The sequence below is a fragment of the Anabrus simplex genome, chromosome 14 (genome assembly GCF_040414725.1).
Source record: "Anabrus simplex isolate iqAnaSimp1 chromosome 14, ASM4041472v1, whole genome shotgun sequence".
NCBI lineage: Eukaryota > Metazoa > Arthropoda > Insecta > Orthoptera > Tettigoniidae > Anabrus > Anabrus simplex.
The window spans coordinates 90376405-90399275 of NC_090278.1; positions in this window are offsets into that span (position 1 = coordinate 90376405).

The following is a 22871-nucleotide window of genomic DNA, read 5'->3' on the forward strand; positions in this document are numbered from 1 at the left end:
CTCAAGGCCATCTTCAGTAGCAGAACAATTATTACATAACACAAACAAATTAAAAATCGTGATGAAGTGAAATGACAGTGATCATGATTAGTGAATTAAAAACATATTGAGCTACAAAGTCCTCTCGTCTGATAGGTCGTTCTTGATAGTCAAATAAAACTTGCTGACTGTTAAGATGAAAACCCTCTGCTAAGCAGTGTAGTGAGACCGTCAAGACCATGGATTAAAACGTGTGTAGCATCTGTAATGAGAGAAGGAATTGTGAGTGGATGAAAAATAAGGGTGTTGAAGGAAGGACGGGTCTTGTTCTAGAATATCGGTAGTGAAACTCATTTTTATTAATAAATTGTTCACAGATAAGCGGGACAAAGGTTTCCAATAATATATTTTTCTTTTCATTGATCATTCAAGTTGTATATGGGATTGTTATATTGGTCGACATCTATATAAATATTCTGTAGTATATTAGGTAAGGGACCTTTCTGTTCATAATGCGAGATCTTTAAATCTTGGTCAATTGTTGTGTATTTGTGATTTTTCTCTCTACAATGTTCGCTCATGGCCGAGTAGCGGTTGTACTTTAGGGCGTTGAGGTGTTCGGAGTATCTCATATTGAAGTTGCAGCCTGTTTGTCCAACATACGTTGAAAGGCATTTTAATTTGTATTTCCCAGAGTTTGAAATTTTTTTGTTGCTGTTGACAGTTTGAGAATTAAAAAATGTTTTTGCATTGGTGTGAACGGTCTTGAAAGCTACTTTTAACTTGTGTTTTTTAAGGATTTTTTAAATAGGAAATATTTTATTTTTATTAAAGGTAAATGTGGTGAATTTCTCTTTAGGGGAAGATTCTTTTTCTAAGGTGGTCTTGGGTTTACTTTTAAATTTATTAAGAATTTTGTTCACGAAAGCTTTACTGAAACCATTACCTTCAGGTATTGTATTAATGGCGTTGATTTCCTTTCTAAAATTCTTACGGGATAAAGGAACATTAAGAGCTCTGAAAATCATACTATTATAAGCTGTCTTCTTCTGCGTCCCTGGGTGTAGAGAAGTCTGGACGATTGTGTTTATTGTGTGAGTGGGCTTCCTCTAAACACCCTCCTCCCGTGACTAACCTCGTCCCTCCCTCTCCATTCCCCCACCCAACCGCATCGGCACAGATACACGGTAAGCTACACACAGGCTTAGTTGTCTATGTCACCTGAGACTGACAAGGCCATCTCCATTCAAGACGACAACTTTTATTTACAAGTAAGTTAAATGAGTTTTCTTTTCTTACATTATTTTTAACTTGTTTTTCATCCACTCACAATTATTTTTCTCATTACAGATGCTACACACGTTTTAATCCATGGTCTTGACGGTCTCACTACACTGCTTAGCAGAGGGTTTTCATTTTAACAGTCAGCAAGTTTTATTTGACTATCAAGAACGACCTATCAGACGAGAGGACTTTGTAGCTCAATCTGTTTTTAATTCGCTAATCATGATCACGGTCATTTCACTTCATCATGATTTTTAATTTGTTTGTCTTATGTAATAATTGTTCTGCTACTGAAGATGGCCTTGAGAATAGGCTGAAACATGTACAGACTGTTTCATCTAACAGATGAGTTGATTTGTATTGATAAGGAGGATTTTATAAATACTTTTATTTGTAAAGTGTCAACCGTCAATACGGAATGAGATTTAAAACTTGCAACCTTAGTAACATTATAAGGAAGTTTCTTCTTTTTGTTTGTCACGTGTGGTGGGACAGCCAAAATTTAAAATTATCAACATGTTGCTTTTACCATTTTATCTTTCTGGACTGGTCAAGAAAATAATTTACAGTAGAACCCCACTTAACCGAAACCTGGCTTAACCAAAATGCTCTGGCAAAATTGTATTTTAATATTTTGTTTTTACCCTCTCGTTCTTAGCCGTCAATATTAGTAATTCTTTTGCTATATGTGCTGACAGCTACTAAGCAAATCCTATTTTTATATAATATCTTATACCAGAATGCACGTGTAGCATAAAACAAAACAGTTTCTTACCATCTAGTTCATTCCATGATACATTTTTTCTTGAACAAGCAGGAATTATTACTATTACTGCATTATTATTATTATTGTTGTTATTACTATTGTATTATTTGTCATGAAGATTATGTAACTGTGGTTAACGTTGCTTCAGTTGCGGGAGTTTCATCTTGTTTACTGCTTGTACTACACTGCAGCTTTTGTTAGGAAACCAGAGAACTCCAGTGAACCTTCTCCATTCATATTTTTCTTTCACCCAGGATCGTTCCACTGGCCTTGCAGTTATGTACTGTAGTTCCAATGCTTTCCTCACCCCATTGCAAAATAAATTGTTTTATGATTTCAGATTGCTTTGCACTTTCGAAACCGGCTTTCAACCTATTAGGTTGTGTTACGTACATTTAGTACGCGTTGAAGAGATGTTAAGTACAGAGCAAATATGGCCAACCAGACACCAGTGAGTGCACCAACTTTTAAAGGAATCTTCGTGGAGTACTTTTCAAATTAGCTTGGGAAGAGGGTTTTTGAGATGTTCAACTTTTCCTTGCTAAGCGGTAGGCGTTCAAGGCAATGGGCGATTTCAGTATGGAGTTCTCTAATGGCTTCAATGTATAGGCTTCTCACATGCATCAGCCTTATATATTTTAAGCTGAAATATGTTTGTGATTACAGAGACTAGCCATAAAAAGCAAATAAATATTGGAATGTGGGATTCTCCCTTCAACCTAACCTTAGTTGAGTTGATGCCAATACAGGAAAAAAAAAAATTATATTTATAAGTTGATACTAACCTATATGTGTCTCTTTAGAAACTGGCATGCTCACTTACGCCAATTTGAAGAATACGTCCGTGATGAACGCAGACGTTAGTTTGAAGAGTACACCTTCATGAAGAAGGAATCCATAATAATTTCTCCTTAAAAGTAAAGTGAATTCCAAAATAATTACAGGCAATGTATAATAGGTAGCACCTCTACGTTATGTAAATTACACGGGTAGCTTTTAAAAAACTGGCCATTCTTGAAAGAACATTAAGAAGATAATAGTTATTATCTTTTTAATTTATAATGTTATTATAAATTAAGTTTTGCTTTAATGAGAACAAGCCAATTACAAATTAACAGGGGAACTTCATATCTATGAACATTTTATTTTATTATCAAAGTAAAGAAGAGAACTATGCTGACAGAGGCCTTGAATACTTTACTAGACCTTTATTTCATAAAAGGATAGGCTAGAATGAGTTCATATAAATTGGCACAATCAGAGTGCTGGAATGCACAAAGACCCAATCTAGGACACTGTAAAATTAACAGGGTAATAACAGAGGAAGTTCTACATATGCCTTATGATCATATGACACCAAAATACAACTTTAAAAACCGTTTGAGACCCAGATAATCAAAAAGAAGACTGGGGATGGCACAGGAGGAAGGATCAACAGGGAAAGACCTGAAAGATCAATCCAGATGAGCCTGGGAAAACACACTACAGTCTTTCAAGCGGAAGTGATAGCTATCACAACGTCTTGAAGAAAATCTGAAAATGAACTATAGGAATAAGAACATTTTCTTTTTATGGACAGCCAAGCAGCCATTAAAGCACTAGAACCAGTCCAGATAATATCTAGAATTGTCTGGTATTGCCATTCACTTTTCCTGAAGCTCTCAAAGTACAACATTGTAAAAATAATACGGGTACCAGGGCATGCAGGTATAGAAGGAAATGAAAAGGCAGATAAACTGGCCAGGAAAGGAGCAGGAACACATTTTGTAGGCCCAAAATCTGTATGCAGGATTTCCTATGGACAAGCCCAACACTACATAGGAAAATGGGTACAAAAGAAACAAATGGAGAACTGGAAAAATACTCCAGGATGCAGGCTTGCAAAGGAACTGATAAAGGAACCAAACAAGAAGCATACTAAAGAACTGTTGAAACTCACGTGAAAAAATGTAAGATGGGTAGTAGGACTGATACTGCCATCTGTAAAAACACCTATATAGAATTGGAATAATAAGAGACAACATATGTAGAAAATGCAATGAAGCAGAGGAATCAGCTGAACACATACTTTTTGAATGTGAGGCTCAGGGTAGAATCAGTCTCTCCACTCTAGGACTACCAGGTGAAGAGAGAGAAAAAATCCAAGAAGACCCAATGAGAACAACCTGCAGCTTTGTGAAGGGAGCAGGTATACCTAGGTGGGAATGAAGGAAAAACACGGTAGCAAAAGATCTTAGAGGTCGACGCTAATTAGGGACTAATATTTAGAGGCCCCATGAAGAAGAAGAAGAGCCTCCGTGGCTCGGGCTGCAGTGCACCGGCCTCTCACCACTGGGTTCCGTGATTCAAATCCCGATCACTCCACATGAGATTTGTGCTGCACAAAGGAAGGTGGGACAGGTTTTTCTCTGGGTGCTCTGGTTTCCCAGTCATAACTCCTTCCAGCAACACACTCCACTATCATTTCATTTCATCTGTCAGTCATTAATCATTGCCCCAAAGGAGTGCGACAGGCTTCGGAAGGCGGGACAATTCCTATCCTCGCCGCTAGATAGAGGCTTCATTCATTTCATTCCTGACCCGGTCAAATGACTGGAAACAGGCTTTGGATTTTCATTTTCATCAAAGTAAAGATCTGGAATTACATTTTTTTAAAGTGTGAATTGTAAGCTACAGCTCACTCGAACTAATGGAACGGCAGATACGTCGCACGCCTTTTGAGTGGTTAGCACAAGTATATCTATCTATTTCATTCACTCTCCTTCACTACTATGAGTGTTCACTCTCTCAAAGTACTACTATGACCCGCACGTCTACGTATCAGTCTCGTTCGACTATTCCGTTCAGGCCTGGTCTTAGATCAAAGCTTAATTTTGACGTGACAAGTAATTTCTCCATGTTTTCTCTGTATATTTATTTCCCTGTTTTTTCCAGAAAATAGGTACCCTTTTCTTCTTCTTCTTTTTAAAGACGTCATCTCCACATGGAGGTTGGCGATCTACATAGCCAGCTATCTTGACAATGCAACATTAAAAGCTTCTTCTGATGTACATCTGTGCCATCTTCGGATGTCTTTTAGCCATAAATTTCTCCGTCTACCTATGAACCGTTTCCTTTGTATCTTTCCTTCTACAATTGGCTGTAATAACTGATACCACTCACCCCTCATTACATGTCCTAGGTATTGTGTTTTCCTTTGATTTATGATAAGTAGCAGTTGTTTTTGCTTTTTCATCTGGTGAATGACATCAATATTTGAAATTTTCAATATCCAAAATATTCGCAAGAGGCGATGGTACAGATACATTTCAAAGACATGTACACGTTTTTCAGTACTTGGATCCAGGGTCCAGCTTTCGCAGTCCTACAGAACAGAGAATATAAACTAATGGATCATGTGGGTGCATGGAAGCATCTGACCTTGCAAATAATTTCTTCATGTTAATGAATTGTTTCCTGGCCTGCTCAATTCTAGATTTTATCACTCATTTGGTATCACACTGGTCATTCAGGAGGACACTTGCTTGTATTGCCAGTTTAGAGGACACAAATCATTTTTGTTTTGGAAGGCTTACCACATAGGCCAAACTCTTCACTATCCTACATTGAATGGCAGGTAAATCATCTGCTATGACAACAGTGTCATCCGCATTATGTTGTTAATAACTTCCCCATTGATCTTGATCTCGCCATATTCTGTCAGACTTTCCTTAAAGATTGTCTCAGAATTAATGTTAAACAAAAGTGGTGACACCTTTCTTATTGAAGCTGTTTCTGAAGTTCCTTGACTGGTTTTGACATCTGCATTCTGATTCCAGTACAGGTTACTGATTATGTTTTTAATAGAGACTTGTTAATATATATAAGTGGCTTTAATACAGAAATATTATTTATTAACTGTCATGCACTCTGAGAACTTAGCTATCGGCACAAGAGGCTATGGTGAAAACGCTTACAGCCTCGATAAATCGGCTCTTATGTATACAGCTGTTTCGGTCATTTATGGAGCTGCTAAATAGAAATAGATGATTGTGACGGAAATTTAGAGTATTTTCATTTTACTCAACTGATTCATCAACCAGTCAACAAACTGATTTTTAATTTTTTCTTTCCACATATGAAATCTGTTGAGCGTGAATACTGTTTACATCCAAATCTACATTGATTCGATGTTCTTAAATTTATTAATTAACCTTTTTGCCTAGCTGGCACTTTCAAAGTAGAAAAACTTGACCACATCGGTCCTTAAATACGCTGACGAAGAGAGTTAAGGCTCCCGAAACATGTACGTAAAAATTTTTGAAATAATAATAATAATAATAATAATAATAATAATGTATTGACAGGGCGGACCAAACAATCACCCGTTATACATTATTGTTAGTGAAGAGTCAAACAAAATCATGCCTGATATTTTTGTCATTGAAAATAAATTTTTATTTTTCGAAATGCATTTTTCAAAACTTATTTTTTTCCATGGTTAAATTGTGTCCATGTTGGTTGTTTATATTTCAGTTGCAAAATCACATAATTTGACCTGTGCCCATTCAAGCAAGAGGGTTAACCCTAGAAGTGCCAAGTATTTTTCCCTAAATGCCAGGCGATTTACCTATGCAGTGCACATTAAATTTGTTTAAACAAATTTAATCACGGTTAGGTAGAGAAAAGTTACACATGCAGCACACCACATTACTCAGAAAAATTTACTTACTATGATCATATAAGTATTAGATAATTTACTTACTTATCTGGTATTTATCACGTGATCATCATTTTGAAAAACAAAATAAGTTATTGTTTTTCATATTTTTAACTTCACCAATAATAATAAAAAACACTCATTTTAAAAAATCGCTATATATAAAATGCAAAAATCCTTCTAGTTTAAAAAAAAAAAAGTTCTCAAAGGTAAACAGAGAAACAAAACAAGAAATAATTTAACGTTCCGAGCAGCACACAGTTCCGTCAGCCGCCGAGCACTTGGAGAGTTTTCTTTTCCTGCCAGACCTTAGGTCAGGGCCTCTCAGGGTGCATGCGCGTGGTGCATGCACTGTGCACGGTGCAAAAGACGACTTGGCTTGGTTGACCAGAGTGCAGACCCCCACTCCTCAATTTGGAGCAATAGCGCTGTCTCTCTCTTTCCCCACGCCTGTCTCGCTCGCTCTGCCTGTCTCCCTCTCCCCCACTTGCGCCGTAGCGCTCCAAATCCTCGCTGAGTTGAGCCGAGCATAGCCGAGTAGCCCAGAGACGAAGCGTTGATCCGAGCCATACCGAGCGGCACCGATGCACAGTGCACGGAGCTCTTGCGCCTCACTCTGCACGCGTGAGATTTTGGGCGTTTGAGAGGCCCTGCCTTAGGTCATAGTCATTTGCAGTTAGTTAGGAATGTGTGATTTGTCTTTAATGCTTTACTTGTTATAACAGTGTACGTGAAAGATTGATTAAGCAAAGTACATGTACTATGCATCACACTTACGAAGTTGGCATTCTAGTGATATTATATTGCGTGGCAAGCACGACGTTTGGCAGTTCTAGGGTCAAATACAGGTTATTCATAGTTTAATAGTGGGTTTTTTTTTTTTCTTTTCAGATATGATATATAGTATTATAAGTGATATGATTAGTACTCGATAGAGTGAAATGTTTAAAATTTACATCAACTCTACGAATGCTTGGTGTTGTTGGCTAAAAGGATGGATGATACAGGTTTTAAACAGATGAACTGAGAGATGGGCTGGGTTTTAATGGTTGTTATTTATTTAATAAACATCACTTGAGAAAAAACTTATGTGTCATTTATAAACAAATTTTTACATTTATACATAAGGCAATTACAGGAATACAAGGTATTTTTCTGGGGGCTAGGGAATCGTCCAAAAAACTACAAAAAGTGCTAGAACAATACAGGGGGAAAGAAGCAGCATTTATAAGCATCTGGGATCACTAAATCTTTGGTTTTTAAACTGTCTGAATATTGCGTGTATTTATATATATATTGTATAAAAGTGGCTCGTTTCTCCTTCTTCCGTCACGAGTGGAATTGCTATCACCGTCTCCCAGAAGTAACAACATGACAAACAGGTAGTTCATCATTTATTTGTTTTTACAAAGTTTGAAATCACATAAATAGTCATTAAAACTTGTTCAATCACTGTATTTCCCACAGATTCAGATTGGTCTCAACACACTTTCCATACTTCATCAATTTCATATAACAGTCAACGTGCATCAAGTTCCAAAATTTAGTTTTGTGCCGATTCAGACAAGAACTGCAGGAAGAACATTTGATCAGCATTTTAATGTTGAAAACATATTTTGTTACGAGACAAAGAGTACGAAAAATGTAAAAAAACAACAACCCAGTTTCCTCAATTGTACCAAACGTTGCTGGGCTAAAGGACCCAGAAAGGTTTCAAATTGTGAGTCTTGGATAGCTCTATCAAACTTAAAAAAAAAAAAAAAAAAAAAAAAAAAAAAAAAAAAAAAAAAAATAATATTGAAAATCACTTCTGGCCTAAATGCAGTTCCAGAAAAACAGCCTAAAACTGCTTGTTACTTTAGCTTTTTTCTTTTTGAATCACATCTTGGCCAAATTAACTTATTTATTTCTATAATGTGTTCCTTGGTTCAATACCCCCAAGCATCTTTTGATTTTTTGAAAAATGTCTACACCGAATGTAGGTATAAGGGCGTAAGTGAAACTCTGCATTGACTCACATTAGCGCTCTTAGTGGTAGAAAAAGGCAAACTGCTAATTTAATCGACTGGATGATGATGATGATTAAGAAAAGGATTGTAATTTTTATGAATAAATAACAAATATATTCCCATACTTTATTATGTTCTTCTTCTTCTTCTTTCCTAGCTGTATATGCACCCATAAAACGGGCAATCCCGAGCTCACTCAGGGCCGGCTCGTCTGACTCAGAGAGAGTATGTCTGACCAGATCTAATGGCACTTAACTTTTCCTTGAATCAACCTCAGCGGTTTGTTTCCATGTTACCTTAGGATGCCCTCTTCCTTCCTTCAATGGCAAGAGCTTTCCGTACTAAACAGTGTTAATTTCTTCTTCTGACGTGACCATACCAGCGGAGCTGTTTTTCCTCCATCTTGTCGCTGATGGGCACAACTCTAAAGGATTCTCGCACGTGCTGATTGGGCACTGTCATGCAGAGTGAATCCCGCTGACCATCACAACATCCGCATTCACTGGTCATGCTTTTTCTGCCTTGCCCAACATTCGGAGCCGTACACGAGGGCAGGCCGGACAGTGGTTTTGTACACTTTGCCCTTTAATTTGGCTGCCACCCACTTATTATATTTTATTTACCTAAAATCCACAGCTCATATCCCTAGGATGTTTTCAACATTGAGTTGCTTGCCTGAAGGGCTAGACAAGGTGCTGTCCCGAGTTCTCTTCAACCACAAACCGATTACTGCATAAAAAGTAGTTTTGACATATTTAATTTTCTTTCGTCAACAACAGAAAGGTGCGATTTCTTTTCAATGGCGTATCTGCAGTTCAGATGACAGATTAAATATATGAAGTGCAGAAATGCCACTGAGAAGAGTTTGTAATATCAGTTTCGATTCAGTTCCTTTTCAACTGTTAGGTTCTTCAGCCTGTTGAAACTAACTTTGAGTAAATAAATTTATCAACTACCAGAAAAAGAAACAAACAGAGATAATTAAAAATAAAAAAAAAACTACAAGTACTGTTCAAAAAGAGTTGAAGTACACAAAAAGTTACAAATGGAAAATTACCGGTATAATAGGCAGCCTATTAGACCCGCACTAACGCGGGCAACCCACCAAGTGTAATAACCCAATTTCACAGAACTTCGCTCGGTGAAAGAGAGTCGAAATTACCAAACACGTTTCAGCATATCCGTAGACACTCATTATCGTTTCCGAGAAAATGACGGTCAAAGTTTCCGACGTGCTTTACGTGCCTTTCAGAGCGTAACAATTTCAACTGATGCGGTGACACAGCAGCTTCACAATTTTCCGCCCAGTGTTCCAATGAATTGTTCATTGTTTTGTTTACTTACTTATGTCCATTGATGATTACTACACAAATATTTGTTCATGATAATGATGCTTATTGTTTGAAGGGGCCTAACATCTAGGTCATCGGCCCCAAATGGTACAAAATGTAATGACAATTTAAAAGTTCAAAATCATTCACTGACCAGAATAAAAAGTGTGATGAATTTAAAACGATAAGTGGATCTGACCCAGAAACTATCATAAACAACAGTATTACTGACCATGGGACTGCTTCTAAAGCAGAATCCTGAATCGATGATGCTTGTAGTATAAAGGCGTCCAAAATTCAGGTCATCGGCCCGTCATAATGGTACTTATCGCTAGGAAAGTAGAACCGTAGTATTTGTCATGTTGCGGTACTAATCAAAAACAGTGTAGACTCTTGGTATTCCACACATTATGGTACTACTCACAGGTAATGTAATGCGCACATGTAACACAGACCTACAGTATGGTGTTCCTCACATAGTCGGTACTAATCACAGGTACTGTAAAACTCACCCTGACCATAAGTTATGAATTTCATTATAGTCCGTATTATTCTTCTCCATTTTCCTTGACCAGGAGGTCGTATACGACAGTTCAGTCTCATCTTATTCTGATGTTGCTCACTTAGCACCACCCAGGGGACATGTGTAGGGCAATTTAACCCTCTACTGCATGAATTATTTTTCGTTTCCGTTTGGTGAAGAAAATTTCAAGGTTTAATGTTCAACATACGCTCAGTGTTTCAAATGTACCAGCAATTCTTGACTGGGCCTAATAGCTTAACACTCGTATGTGATGTGGATTGCCATATTGGAATATATATACGATTTTTCACGATTTTACGCTAAGCTTTTAACATTCAAAGACCGAACATTACTGCCTACCTACTGTACCTAACATAGTGGTACTACACGCAAGTAAAAGCGACCCTTGGTGTTCCCTGCGTGGTGGTACTAATTAAAAGTAGTCTCAAGGTTCTAATTTGATTATCCCTTGGTCGCCCCATTTAATCACCTCTTACGACAGACAGGAGATACCGTGGGTGTATTCTTCACCTGCGTTCCCCACCCACAGGGGGATGTCCAAATGTTATATTAATGAAGTATTTCTCATGTGGTTCTTCTCTCCTCACTGGTTCCTTTCTCCTTTAGGTCATCCACGATCCAGTCCCTTCACCTCATCTTCTGTCTTAGTCTTGATCTCTGTTTATCTCAGGTTCTGTTCCCTCCTACCTTACAACGTGCCCACACCAACCCAATCAACTTGCCACCATCTGTTCTGCTAAGACAGTCGCACCAGCTCCTTGTCGAGTCTCTTTTGTCTTTCTCCCAATGGTAACCCCATCATACATCTCTACATTTATATTCATTTAATTTCTTTCCGACACATTTTTTTCTCTTTCCCTTGTTGTCCATGTTTTTGTTCCATATGTCAGTACAGGTCTTACTAGTAGGAAATGGCATACGGCTTTTAGTGCTGGGAGTGTCCGAGGACATGTTCGGCTCGCCAGATGCAGTCTTTTGATTTGACTCCCGTAGGTGACCTGCATGTCCCGATGAGGATGAAATGATGATGAAGACGATACATACACCCAGCCCCCGTGCCAGCGAAATTAAGCAATTATGGTTAAAATTCCCGACCCTGCCAGGAATCGAACCCGGGACCCCTATGATCAAAGGCCAGCATGCTAACCATTTAGCCATGGAGCTGGACGGTCTTACTAGTGATAGGCAGTCTGAAATGGGGTCTCGAGATTTCTCGAGACTAGTGCAAGCACCTTCTCTGTATTGTGTGGGGAGCAGCGTCGTAGGTAGGAGGAGCTGAATGTTGCTTGTGACAAGTATGCGAATACCGAACCACAGGTCTTCTCCACAAGCGACAAGGCCGTTCATTTTTACCGAGTTCTGTTACTGAGTGTTGCCCCAGTTAATACAGGACGTGACATTGTGTGCACATGCTGGTCCTGGAAGCAGTTTCATGTCTTTTTTTTTTTGTTTGTTCTGTGTGGTCATTGTGATTTAGAGAAGTGCCGTGTACAGTCATATCATATCATTGTTGCCTCATGGCCTGCTGAATTGCAGATATACGGCAAGGCTACATTGTTGGTCCTTCCGATGCTAATTTCTCATTATCGAGCATTGTACAACAGTGTAATATAAAAGGTCTCAACACTAGAAAGTCCTCTATACGCAATGTGATAAATTTACATCAGAATGGTTTCCTGCCAGAAACAGCAACTGCTGTGGAAAAGAATTCAACCCTCCAAGACTCCAGACATCATTCAGAAGGTAAAGGCTGTTGTTCTGAAGGAAAATCCAGCAACTCAAAGAAACCTTGCCAGCCACATAAGCACATCTAAAGGTACAGTCTACCGTATAATTAAAGATGATCTCAAACTGGTAAAGCGGCATAAGGCACGTGGATATGCTTTGGAAGCAAGGCACATTAGAGAACGGTTCACTAATGGCAGAAAATTATATCAAAACTACCAGCAGGATATAAATGGCAGTCGGCTGTTAACCTGGATGAAGCTTTGGTTTATTTGAATGACACCAACAAGCCCCAGGCAATTTACTATTGCCCAAAAGGCCAAAAGGTGCACTCAAACTTCGTCAAAGAAAACAAAGAAAAGTTTGCTAGGAGGTTCATGGTAGTGGCAGGATATTGTGCTCGGGGTAAAATCAGAATCCTCAGAGTACCAAAAAATGTGCAGATCAATGCTACCTAATTTCAAAAGAATGTCAGTCATGGACTCTTATTTTGACAAAGATATCCCTCGACTGTACGGTAAAGATACTTCAAATATCTGGATCTTCATGGATAAAGCATCCACTCATACTGCCAGATCATCAGGCAACGAGAGAAAAGATGCAGAGACAGTTGTCTGTGTGATACCATAGTGATATCCCTGTCAGATCCCCGGATGCCTCGGCGATGGATTTCTATGCCTTTGGTCTCCTGAAAAGAGGGCTTTCTTCTAGACATCCCGCCACTATTGAGAATCTTTGGAAAGTGTGCAACTGGGTATGGGACTATATTCCTGTACTCCATTGAAGACTTCTACAGTGGAAGTTGAGATGTAAGGCAATAGTTCGTGTCCAAGGCTATCAAAATGAGCACAACCGGGTCTGGAAAAAAGGAAATGCCTAGGACAAAAGGTATGTCAAAATCGTCCAAACGTAATTGGGGCAACCCTCCGAATTGATGCAGTATAACATATTTATAAAGCATATGCATTCTGGATTTGTATGCAGCGGTATGTACACGAATGAGTGGGCTCAGTACAGAAACGTACCGGTACCGCTACTGTTAGGTGTAGATCGTTCTTCTTCATCCATTCCCTTTTCCAGATCACTCTGGGTAGGGTAGTGTACCAAAGCCCTCCACCTTACTCGATCTTTCCACCATTCCTCTTCTAGTACTTTATTGGTGTCGACTCCTCTATTTGCAATACAGTCCACAACAGAGCTCCTCCATCTCATTCTAGGCCGTCCCCTAGACCTCTTTCCAGTCTCTGTATCCATGAATGTTCTCTTTGGTATTCTCTCTCCTGGCATTCTCATCATGTGTCCAAACCATTTTAGCTTTGCTATATCAATCTCTTCTTGAAGTTTACATACTCCCACACTTCTCCTTATTTCCTCATTTTGTATTCTATCTCGTCTTGTCTTTCCTTGTATGCTCCTCAAGAACCTCATTTCAGCTGCTTGTATCTTACTTTGGTTCCGCTTAGTCAACATCCAGGCTGCTGAAGCATAGGTCAGTATAGGTTTATAATAGGACGAGTATAAAACCTCGTTATCACTCATAATTTATCAGACCCCACATCCATTATCCACTGACATTATGGTAATGAAGGATAGAAATCCTAACAATGTTATAGAGTAATTCACATCATAATTAGGTCCTTCGGTATACGACGGTGCAATGTGTACCCATGTGTGAAACTTTAAGACAATGTCCAAAACGTAATGTAAGTTGACGAGATGACACACAGCACAACCCGCTGTGTTTATTCAGAAGAAGTAAAATACTTCAGCAGAAATTCTTCTTGGATGATTGGGCACCTAAAAACACTATCACCAAAGGAGAATTGTCACAGAGAACACCTCCGATCCAGTCTGCATCAGAAGAAGCTACCCTGTCGACAACTGTTGCGAGGTATCCAGGTAGGTGTACATCCTATCTACAGTTATTAACAAATTATACAGGGTTATACAGGAAAAAAAAAAAAAGGTTTAAAGTTGAAACGGGTCTCTGACAGGGAAGTGTACTATGCCCCATACTATTCATCATAGTCATGGATGAAATTCATAAGAACATTAAACAGAGATTGGGAAGACAGGCAACAAAAGTCATGTTGTTTGCAGATGATACAGCGATATGGGGCGAGTATGAAACGGAAGTGCAAAAACAAGTAGATGTATGGAATCAAGAGATAAAAAAAAATTGGGATGATAGTAAGTACAGAGAAAAGGAAAAACAATAGTGAATAGTGATAACAAGGGGAAGGAAGGAAGGAAGGAAGGAAGGAAGGAAGGAAGGAAGGAAGAGGAAAGATGAAACTGAATGGTAAAATTCTGGAAGTGGTTAAAAGTTTCAAGTACTTGGGAAGTGTGAGCATAGAAGATGGGAGGTTAACTGAAGAAACAGGGAAAATAATACAAGCAAACAGCTTCTACCAGGGTGTAAGGGGTAATTTGTGGAACCAAGATGTCCCAAAGAAATGTAAGAAAGTATTATATTCAACCTATTATGAACCCTTACTAACCTATGCACCTGGATCGTGGACTACAACAAAACGAGAGGAGAGTAGAATACAGGCAACGGAGATGAAATTCCTAAGAGGTATCGAGGGCAAGAGGAGAAAGGATAGGATTAGAAATGAAGAGATAAGGGAAAGGACAGGAACTTGAAACTTCAAGACAGAATAAAAAATAAAAAAAATGCTAAAGTGGTATGGGCATATGAGAATGGGAGAAGAGAGAGTGCCAAAAAAGGCTTTTCCAGAGAATTTAACAGGAAAGAGACCACGAAGAAGACCGCGAGAGAGGTCGACAGATTCAGTGTGGGAGTGCGTAGAGAAGAGGGTGGGAAAACCAGAAGATGTACTTAAAAAAAGGAGAAGAGTGGTGGAGAGACAGACAGCGATGGAGGTCCTTGATTCACAACCCAACCCGGGAAGCTGGAAATGGGAAATGAAAATGATGATAATGACAGGGTTACTCAGCTAAGATGGCCACCTCAAATAACTCACAAACCATTTAAGTACTGACATTCTGTTTTCTCTTTCGTTAATGGTGTTAAGGGGCTCATAGTTGAAAATGCAGTAAGTTTTCAAGTTTTTGACAAAAAATTTTGGCGCACGCGTTTCCATATGAGAATGTTATTTCACCAAATAACTACTTATGATATACTTGACATCGCACAGATAGCAGCACAAGAGAATCGGTCTCAAGATCCTCACGAGAGAATTGCCCATCGCTAGATGATGCACTTACGTTCAACTTGATGCAAGTTTAGATCCAAATACATTACAAAGTTCATTTTAGTTTTAGTTAGGTATGAAAAAAAAAAAAAAAAAAAAAAAGTATTTCAACCAATCTGAACTGCCTGTTGGAAAAGCAGTACATACTTCAGAATAGGACAATATGAGACGGATAACTGTGGAACGCAAATCTAATATGGCACAGCTCTTTCATTCAACAGATGTTATAGTTGGGGACAAATCATAACGACCTCGCCTCACACCACTACTTTCCAGCGGCAGCTCGGTGTCTATTAGTGACTAATAGGATTTACTACCTCTGCTGCAGCCATAGATGCCAAATCGGCTACTGCACTCTACACGAAGAAAGGGTAAATGCTACAGAGAGTGAAGAAGAAAGTGGTTTGGCAGCCTCTCCAAAACAAACAAGGATCACTTAGAGCTCATTAACTCAGCAGGGTGCAGGGTGGGATTTACAACTGGCTTCCAGCTCGCTTCTAGGAACTGAGGTCGTCATGTTTTGTCCTCAACTATACCACCTCGTAATATTCTATTCTGAATAAAAATTCAATTTCAGAGAAACACTCTCACAAAGTTATAACTTGCGTAGAAATTCACACGGCTTTCACTTGAGAATTAAATGAATGCTGCTAGTTTGTAGAAATTCAAAAGCACATTCAGAAATGAATTGAGAGAGGGTACTACAAAAATACAAGTACACTATGGGCTCTTCAATATCAGTTAACCACCAACCGTGACTTCTAAAAAACAACGCTCCCTTTCAGCCGGATAAAAACATTCATTAATAAAACCTACCTGAAAAGTTCCCTAACTACAAATCTCTCGAGGTCATTATTAAAAAGTGAGCCTTGTATAAACCCCACATCATTCTGTTTAAACATTACGGCCGTATTAGAAATGGGGGAAGGGATGAGTCTCAAAGAAAATTATCACATTTCTTAACGGCCGGAGTAAAACCACTGAACAATGCTCCAGTTATTGAGGGTACAATCTTGGACATAAGAAAACTCACCTCTCCGCAGTATAAGGATTTCTGGTCGTTCTACATAGGGACTTCAAAAAGTAAGTTACACATGCCGTCCAACAAGAGGGGCACATTTTCAGAAGACAGTAAATGTTCCAGGCTTCCTGCAGACACAGTTCTGCTGTGCTACTGATAACAGGTGCATCACAGTGCGTGAGTGAAATGAGTGTCAACTGGAAACATACAACAAAGCTGAAGTACACGGGACAGTACACAATGCCATACAGCACAAGACGCATGGAAAATTAAGCAAATACATTATTTTCCTGAACGACAATGCTACACCCCACATGGCATGCACAACAGAAGATTTGCTTCAGCGTTTTCGATGGAGGTGTAGAAACATCCACCATACACTCCAGATCTTGCACCATGCCATTTCCATCTTTTCGGCAGGCTGAAAGAACATCTTGGGGAAGGAGATTTTCTAGAAAGTTCACACAGTGGTTCTCGAATGCCTCCTTAAACAAGGAGTGTGTTTATGGCCTGCCATAATAATGCATATCTTACTTTTTGAAGTCCCCTCGTACATGGATTTCCTAATCCTCTCGTTCCTGCCTCGGTGTACGTACACTCGGAATGAGGCCTCACCTCTACTATTTCGTCTAAAAGTTACATCTTTTAACTTTCTCCTATGCCTTACGATAACATTTTCTTCACCTGTGATCGGACACATTTGTTAATCAGAAGCAAAGGATTATGTTTGTTTTCTATTTTGTCACTATCACGTGTTTATTTATCAAAGAATAAGATCTAATCAGCAGAATAAAATACATGCCTAAATGTTTTCATAGGAATGTGCTCTTTTCTTATCTGTCAATACCCATATATAAATAAAAAAAACAAACACACTATTTTGTTTCTTGCTATTACAAATCAATAAATATTGGGTTGATGAAGAAGTGTGTGGCATTTGGACGTAAGTTGGCACCACTGAGATAGTTAGGAACTGGTTTATCGTTTGTCAGTTGTCATTTGGAGAGCCACTGCTAGGTTTGAGGATATGCTTTCATTTCTCTGGTCTGAAGAAGGTGAAGTGTTAGAAGAATGGTTGGAAACAGAGTCCCAAGTGGCGAAAAACAAACATTTCTGACATTTGGTGAGGTGGCGATTATTGTTTTAAGAGGGCGTACAACTGGGAAATCATCCTCCATTAATACTAATTAGAAGAAAAAAGTTGAAGAGGTTCAACACTTTGAAAAATGAAGATATCAGCAAAAGGAAGATGATTGTCATGAAGGGCGTGAAAATGAAAGGCTCCCTAGGCCTCAACACATACTACCATTGGGGTCGGAAAACAACCAGTCAACCAAGGGAGGTCGGATAGGATAGATGAAAGTGAGGAGCCTGGCACAAGTAAGTGGAAGCAATGTCAAGACTCAGCTATGGGCCCCATGGTTGCTAACCCACCCTCCCAAGTTAAGAGCCTGTGGGGCCATTTCCGACACATTAACCCATTCTAGTTTAATAGAGAAGCAAAAAGCAGCCAAGGTGGCTCGAACCATTTCTACTGTATAGGACGATACTATATGAGAGAACACAACATAAAAATGGGTAAATAATTTTAAACGGGGTGACTTTGACCTGAAAGACAATCCATGTTCACAAAGATCAGCAGAGGACATTGTGTTCTGGGAGTTGTTTCCCAGAAATGTAACCATCACTGCTGATGTTTATTGTCAACAACCGCAATGCAAGGAAACTGGCCGGAACGACATCAAGCATGTCTACATTCAAGCAAAGTAAGGTTATTTAATTTTCCTTTGGAAAAATTAAACAATCATCTTTCAATGTGTGATATTATGTTACCTAGCAACTGTGCAGTACTGAAGTATTGATGGGATGGCCATGAAATACAGCTCTCAAGGTACTGTTCCTAGGTAACATCGCGTGACCCATTTTATTACGACACTATTTTGTTACAAAGCCCTTACTCTTTGTAGATAACCTAGTAATATGGGGAGAAGAGGAAATACAAGTACAAAAACAACTTACTGTACGGAATCATGAGATAGAGGAATATGGAATGAAAATATGTGTGGAGAAGAGTAACATAGTAGTGATGACAAGCGGTAGCGGAGAAGGAAGAGGGAGTATTGAAGTAAATGGAAGGCAATTAGAAGTTTTGAAAAGCTTCAAATATATGGGGGAGTATACTTGCAGAAGATGGGGAAATAAATGAAGAAATTGGAAAGAGAATACAACAAGCCAATGTGTGAGAGGTACAGTATAGTGTGGAACTGGGACGTCCCAGAGAAATGCCAGAAAATTCTGTACTCAATGTATTAACAAAGAAACATGATGAAAGCAGGATCCAAGCAACCGAGATGAAATTCCTTCGAAGAATAACTGGAATATGCAAAGGATAAAATCAGATACATAGAAATCAGAGAGAGAATTGGATTCTCTAAACTGCAAGACAAAATAGAGAGCAGTAAGCTGAAATGTTATGGACACAAGATGAGAATGGAAGAGGATAGAGTTCCAAAGCAAGTATTTACGGAGAAAATAACAGGAGGAAGAAGTGTGTAGAGAAGAGGAGTGCAAGTGGAAGAAATACTGGAAAAAGGAAGGGAGCAGTGGAGAGATAGAAAACTGTGCAGGTCGTTGATTCACAACCTGAGTCAGAAGAATGGAAACAGCAAGAAGAAGAAGAACTATTTTGTTAAACAAATTTTCAGATGACCCCAAGCTTTAAGGCATATTTATGTCAATATGAATAGTGAATCTAAAGGGAACACCCGGCACCGATAATTACTAAATACCGATCTGCGGTCATTATCCAGGCTAATAAAGGGAACAATTTCCTCTCCACTAATCATATCCTACACACAAATGGCAAGGGTCTTACCTAGAAGTTGGCTGAAGTGCTTGTGCAACACAAATTGTCACTACACGCACTTCTGTTATAATTGAGTAGATAAGATTCGTCATGCGTTTATTGATCCCTGAAAACATTTCAAATCACACAGATGGCAAATGTAGAAAGTCCTCACTGATAACAGACTGACAACCTGATAACACCCTCCACTCTCTCTATTTCAGAAAGTCTAACATTACTTAATACAGTCTAGTTTCTTCCAGTCGGACAAATTTTAGCGTTTGAATTTTGTTATATTATTCTGGTTCCAAACTTACTTTCCTGCATTTCTTTCTTTCCTTCCTTCCTTCTTAATCCGTTTACCCTCCAGGGTTGGTTTTTCCCTTGGACTCAGCAAGGCATCCCATCTCTACCGCAGTGTACTGGAGCGTGAGACTTTGGGTCGGCGATACAACTGGGGAGGAGGACCAGCAGCTCACTCAGGCGGCCTCACCTGCTATGCTGAACGTGGGCCTTCTGAGCGGATGGGAAGATTGGAAAGAAGTGGGAACGAAGCAGCCATGGTGCCGGTAAGTTAGGTGCCATCCCGACATTTGCTTGGAGGAGAATGGTGGTGGTGGTGGTTATTATTTTAAGATGAAGTACAACTAGGAAACCATCCTCTATATGACACTAATCAAAGGGAAAAAAACGGAAGAGATCCGACACTTCGAAAGACATTGTCCAAAGTAAGACGAGGGCCACGAAGGGTGTGAAAATGGAAGCCTAGGCCTCGAGCCTGGAGGAGAACGGGGAAACCACAGAAAACCACTTTGAGGATGGCTGAGGTGGGAATTGAACCCCCCTCTATCCAAATGAAATCCCGAGGCCGAGTGGACCCCGTTCCAGTCCTTGAACCACGTTTCAAATTTCATGGCAGAGCTGGGAATCAAACCCAGGCCTCTGGGGGTGGCAACTAATCATACAAACCACTACACCACAGAGATGGACCTGCATTTCTTTCATAATTCGAATATTCCTAGAGTACCAGTAGTATTAAGCAAATAAACAGCATCTGCTATGCAGATGACACTGTGAATCTTGCTATTTAACTCAATGCCCCGGTCTGGATTCCGAGCCAGTCCAGGAAATTTAATTGTTGATCATGGGCTGGAATGGGGTTTACTCAGTAAGCAAGAAGTTGTCCAGTGTTCCTGATCAATATGGCTGAAGATGTTGGCACGTTGTCCACAAGCCCCTAATTTGTTGTTGCAGCAAGGGTGATTGTTTGTTTTAATGCCAAATTAGAAATTAAAAATCTACAGCCTGTTTCCAGTCATGGTATGAATGAAGCCCTCAGCTATCGGTGAGGGCAGGAATTGTGCTGGCCGCCGAAGCCTGTCGCACTCCTCTGGGACAATGATTAATGACTGACAGATGAAATGAAATGATATCAGTGTGTTGCTGGAATGAAAGATGACAGGGAAAACTGGAGTTTCCCGGAGAAGAACTTATACTGCCTCTGCTTTTTCCAGCACAAAGTGACCGGGATTTGAACCACGGAACCCAGCGGTGCGAGGACGGTGCACTGCCATCTGAGCACATCAAAAGGGAACCATGTTCACTGAGTAATAGACTTTTTAATTTGAGAAGTTTTTAATGAGCCCAATCAGCACCAGCCTCAAGATCCGAGTGTTTATCTATGGTCAGAGAGATCCACTTCTTTGGTGAGGAAATGGATCATGGTGATATCAGATCCACATGAACACCCAGGTTGAGTGGTTAGCTTTGTAGGATTTTGTAGTCTACATTTGCAGGTACGTTTCTAAATACATTCCGACGAGAGCACGCGAATCGGATATTCAAGATCATACAACCCAATTAACCAGAACACGCTCAATGGATTTTAAAGACTGAACAATTCAAACTAATGTTACCCAAAAAGATATAAAGCATAACAATTTAGTTTTTTTAATCTAATGTTCAACAAGCATAGACTCATCTTTTAAACAGAATAATTGTATGTAATATTAATGTTTTTTTTATATGTAGCACATTTCAGGAGTCAAAATGATTCAAAACAGCCACAGTTTATATATTTAGACAAAAACATATTTTATCAAATAGTACCCAAGTTAGCTTGACAATTTTAAGTATTTTATTCGGAAAACAAATACCCAGGGATCCTGGCTATTTTGATCGTTGAGTGTAGGAACAACAGCTAATGATGCCAAAAAAATGTGGGCGATACATGTCCCGTTAAGACATAATAATTTAAAGCTTTTTATGTAAATCAATAAAAATCATATTGTATTGAATAGGTGGACTCTCAAAAAACCTTATTTAGAAAGGTATATGTTGTTCAATACGGACCCAACAATAATATGTATAACTTGTATTACATTTGCAAGTTTCGTTCTGGTCAAGCTAGGTGGGTTTTGAAGACTCGGAAAATTCATAGAATTCTGTATCATTCGAGTCGTAATGTAAGAGAGCCCAGACAAACACATTAAGTGTTCATCATTCCCTCATCGTGGTAAACCATTTACTGTACATAAATTATGATTTATATATTCCTTCAACACAGTCACTGCTGGTGATGCAAGGGTCTAAAGGACCAGCAGTGACTGTGTTAACTGCTATACCTTTAAGGTTTTCAGACGTACCAGAACTTTATTCTGAAGGAGTTCTTTAATGTGACGATAAATCTACCAATACGAGATAGCATATTTGAGCATCTTGACATTCCAGGACCAAACCCATCAACTTTGGCTCAGAAAGCCAGTGCTTTAACCGCCTGAGCCACTCACTTCGACTGCATACATAGAATAGGTTCTGCTTACTTCATCCCCCTAGTGGTTTCATACCCGGCTTAAAACTTGACAACTCAACATTTGAATGGTTTTATCGTGCTCATTACAACGTGCCTGAGAATCGACCTATCCATGAAGGAGCACTTAAAATCACAAAATAATTAGGGTATAGGGAGCTTAACCCTTGGCTGAGCACGTGGGGGTATTTACAGACCGCACATCTTTTTCACGACATTTGTAGACCGGCATTTATTTGCTAGGATCTAGGTTTGCTGGGACATCTTTCATCTCATTCTGTTCAATACGACAGTAATGTCAAATGTTGATTTATTATTTACTGTTGTCCAGAATATAAAATGTAACATGCCCTTTGCGGATAGCCACATGGGGCCTTTGTACATCCCAAGGTATTTTTCCTTCTGGTGTGTTTGAAGTGTGCTACTAGAAAGTTTTGTTGTTAGACTGTGCATTATTAGATGCTATTTTGTTGACCTTCCTTTCAATTCTTGTCACTGAACAAGTGCAGTAAGTTAGTTCGGAATGCAGCAAAGGAGGTGTTGACAAATGACAGCCACATACAGTGTAAAGTGCTGGCCCCTTAGTTTTGTTCTACAATATGCTACATGTGGGAGCTATGGCTGCCATGATAGTGTGATTG